Source organism: Moschus berezovskii, chromosome 19 (assembly GCF_049115385.1).
Source record: "Moschus berezovskii isolate FMDL1 chromosome 19, NW_MosBer_1.0, whole genome shotgun sequence".
NCBI classification, from domain to species: Eukaryota; Metazoa; Chordata; class Mammalia; order Artiodactyla; family Moschidae; genus Moschus; species Moschus berezovskii.
In genome coordinates this window covers 20,346,405-20,351,126 of record NC_142478.1, presented here as the reverse complement: position 1 = coordinate 20,351,126, position 4,722 = coordinate 20,346,405, and positions in this window count along the sequence as shown.

The following is a 4,722-nucleotide window of genomic DNA, read 5'->3' as shown; positions in this document are numbered from 1 at the left end:
TGGTGGAGATTAGCATTACTGCTTGCATTATTTTCTAATGAGAGATGAGATTTCCTATGTCTTTCCTGAACCTGACACTGCCTGGTATTAACTACAAACAGAGGTCTGAGCAGTCCTCAGGGCTTTCCTTTTGTATGTTTAATTGAAAACACATAAAGGGCAAACTTCTGTCTCTTAAAAGACATATAGCTTTAAGCTAGTAGTGACAAGGCACTTCATCACATCCACTCTAATTACAGATTTCAGGGAATGGCAAGCACTGGATAGTTTCTATTTTATTTCTCCAGCTTCAGCCTCATTGTGATTCTGGTGCTGCATACATTTGGGCTTCCCAGGTGGGGCTAGTGGTAAAGAACTTGACTGCCAATGCAGGAGACACAAGAGACGTGGGTTCAATCCCTGGGTCAGGAAGATCCCCTGGAGGAGGGCATGGGGACCCACTCCAGTATTCTTACTTGGAGAATCTCAAGGACAGAGGAGACTGGTGGACTACAGTGCATGGGGTTGCAAAGAGTCAGACACACCTGTTGTGACCGAGCATGCACACACACACCATAACATTTTCATTTGTCTCAAATTTCAATTGCGTACCTTAATATTGTCTTTCCATTCCCCTGATGATAATACAGTACATTTTGCACCACAGTTGATAATCCCCCAAAGATTTTCCACTATCCTCTGCCACTCGACATAAACTACATCATACAATCTTGGACCTGCTGCCAGGAGTCAATTGAAGACTTCCTGACCCTCAAGTTAGTTGTCCTTTTCTCCCACAATCCTAATAGATGAAATAAAATAATTTCTCTGTGCTAAACACACCTTATTTCCCTCTTATCTTCAGCATCCATAGCCCTAAACTCATCCAGGCTGGGATGACTGGAACAGACTTAGGTTAACTTAGGTGAGGTGGACACAGGAGCTAGTGTAGCTTTCCCTGTTCCCAATCATTGTTAATGTGCCACCAAACTCTCTGTAGGGTCCCTGGCAAAATTTTTGCTTCTTTACTCCCCCTCATTCTCACCCTCTGTTTGTTTGGTTTTTGTTTTGTTTTAGTTTTGGTGTTTTTTTTTTTTGATCATATAAATAAACAGTTCTACCCGATTCAGAGTTTCTTTGCTTTGTTCTGGTTACTCTCTTTACCCCCGTCCATTACCTTAATTCTGCATAGCTTAAATTTTCTTTTCATTGGTAGAGCCCATTACTAGAAGCTGTACACATTTACCTTGTCATTCTGTGTATTTCCTTGTTCTTCCATTAAAAGAATTATAATGGGGAATTCACACACAGGGGGTCCCCTAAGCACAGTGTCTAACAGTTTCAGGGAAGTGCAACACAAATCATCATAAAACCAATCAGGGTTGTCACGATCCATAACATTTTTTTTTAAGTTTTTTATTGGAGGATAACTGCTTTACAGTGCTGTGTTAGTTTCTGCTGTACAACATCGCATATGAGTCATAGCTATGTGTGTGTATATATATACGTATCCTTTCCCTTTTGAGTCTCCATCCCACCCCTCTAGGTCATCACAGAGCACCAGGCTGGACTCCCTGTGTTATACAGCACCTTCCCTCTAGCTGTCTATTTTATACATGGTAGTGTACGTATGCCAATGCTACTTTCTCAATTCGTCCCACCCTGTCCTTTCCCTGTTGTGTCCCAAGCCCATTTTTTGTGTCTGTGTCTCCATTCCTTCCTGTAAATAGGTTCATCAGTACTGTTTTTCTCGATTCCATATATATGCTTTAAAATACAAAAATTGTTTTTCTGACTTACTTCACCCTGAATAACAGGCTCCAGGTTCATCCACCTCATTACAATTATCTCAAATTCATTCCTTTTTATGGCTGGGTAACATTCCATTGTGTATATGTACCACAACTTCTTTATCCATTCATCTGTCGATTTTTAATGTTTCCGCAGAAGTAACCCATTTCACTATTAGTAGAAGGAGTATATAGTTTTCCTTCTCAGTATAAACTTGCTGCATTCCAGAGTTCACACACTTCAAAAGAGGACTTGATGTTTTATTTGTGTCCTCTATGGATTGGGGGCTTCCCTGGTGGCACTAGTGGTAAAGAACCCACCTGCCAATGCAGGAGACCTAAGAGACACGTGTTCAATCCCTGAGTCAGGAAGATTCCCTGGAGGAGGGCATGGCAACCCACGCTAGTGTTCTTTCCTGGAGAATCCCATGGACAGAGGAGCCTGGAGAGCTGCAGTCCATAGTGTTGCAAAGAGTGGGACACAACTGAAGGGACTTAACACACATGGATGCACGTGAATCAAAGTGTTGATTAACAACATCAAATTGTTGATTAACAGTCATACCAACAACTCTTCCCATCAAGCAGCTTATAAATCAACAGTGCTTTGGCTGTTTAGTCTGAGAATCCAAGAAAGCAGAGATTCCTCAGTACTACTCAGAAATACAACCAAACTCCATTACACTATAGCCTTTGTTTTCCATGAAGGCATATCTAGTAAGACGTGGTCGAAATTTAGAAGTAGGTCCTACCTTTTTGAAATCAGAATTCTAATCTTAGGATTTAACCATCATTTAGCCAGCCACATGGAAAAAGAAAGCCAAACAGAATAGGAGAGAGAGAAGGCCAGTCTTCCTTGAGGCACAGGATTGGTTTCATGTTTCTGCTGCTGCTGCTGCTAAGTCGCTTTGGTCATGTTCGACTCTGTGCGACCCCACAGACGGCAGCCCACCAGGCTCCTCCCTCCCTGGGATGCTCCAGGCAAGAACACTAGAGTGGGTTGCCATTTCCTTCTCCAGTGCATGAAAGTGAAAAGTGAAAGTGAAGTCGCTCAGTCGTGTCCGACTCAGCGACCCCATGGACTGCAGCCCACCAGCCTCCTCTGTCCATGGGATTTTCTAGGCAAGAGTACTGGAGCGGGGTGCCACTGCCTTCTTCAATGTATCTGCTGGTTACAAGCAAATGAATTTGTGGCAGACAAGGAAATCATATGCACAAGGTGTTATAATGGACAGTGATCCTACTTCCAATAAATCAGTTCAATCAGCTTCCTGACTTCTGACCAAACGGGTGAGCATTCTCCTCTCCCGGAGAAAAACCTGGATAGACATGGGCGAACAGGCAGCATGGAGACAATAAGAAGAGTTCCCCTCTGCCCCTCCCCCACTCAGCACAGCACCTTGAAAAGGCAAAAGAATTACATAATTGTACTACAGGATTATCTCACTCTCTGTTATATGAAGGTATTATGTAATAATAGATCCCTGAAATCGAGGTTTGTTTCTAGATCTTAATTTGCCAGATTGGCTGCGTAACTTTACCTTTTGAATATTTTTTATGTACAATAAAAAAATATTCATTGAGATGATCTATAAGTTCAAGATCTGAGTCTATGTTTTATTATTATAGTGTATGTCCAGATTTCATTACCAAGTCAGCTGCTGCTATGGCTCAGGGATGATGACTGACGCACCCTTCACATGTCTACTGTTTTACAATTAGCACCTTTTTATAAAATGTGGTTGAGCTGTGGAAGAGTGTGTACTGCTGCTTCAATCTGTGTTAACAATGAGATGGAGGGAGGGAATAGTATATATACCTGCTCTCTCTATATATATGTATATACACACACACATTTTCATAGAATACCCCTGAAGGTATAAAAAACTAATACTGGTTGCTTTTGAGCAAGGGGCTGAGAGGCCAGGAGTTGTGCATGGGTGGGTAAAAGTCATTTTTCAATATAAGTTGTCCTTTGCACTTATATTTTACTCTCCCCTTGGCCTTTCTTCTCCAACCATACTGTCCTTTTGCTATTCCTCCAACTTATGAAGTATGCTCCTGATTCAAGCCCTTCGCATTTGCTATTCTAGTGTCTAGAATACTCTTCCTCCAGATTCTCTCCCCTCTTCATTCAGATCACTAGTCAAGTGGCACCGTAACACGGAGGCTGCCCTGACTATACTGTATGTAAAAACACTCCTTCCTTTCCCTAACACCCTTTTACTTTAGTACCGCCTGACATACTAAATACTTGCATTTATTTGGTGTATGACTCCCTTTTGGAACCCTGCCTGGTGCATAACAGCCAAGCAACAGATTACTTGACTTAATGAATACATTGTCTGAGGTTGGATTTTTTTTAAAAATAGCCAGGTACATAAATTACTTTTTCAAGAAAAAACAAACACCAGTTAAGGGATAAATGTCCTATGAATTAACGATTAGATGTTTATCATGAAACGACGAGGTCTAAACATTTTTACTCAGCGTACAGGGCTCTCATCTTCCTGCGAGTGGCCAAGGGCAAGTCATTCAACATAAATTCCGCTTCCTCATCCATAAAGTGCTAATTACTTCACAGAGTTAGGACTAAATGTAGGTGAAAGTGCTTTTGTAACCCTGGCGCTATTAAAGTTACACAAAGCGCATCGCTTCTCCAGTGCTCGGAATCTAGGAGGAGTATACGGTTTGAACTTGCGGAACTGACCTGAAGTTGAAGGAGAGCGAAGTCTTCAGAGCCGCTCTGACAAAGACCTATCTTTCACGCGGGACACGCCTCGAGGTAGTCGTTGTCAGGGCAACTGTCGGGCGTCTCCAGCCTCCAAGCACGCGCGACGGGGCTCCTCAGCGCGTCATTCCTTAGGAGATCGCGATTGGTGGATTTCGGGCCAATCGGAGAAGCCGGTGGGGCGGGGCGGGGACGGGCCGTGTCCCGGGGAAGGCGTTCCCA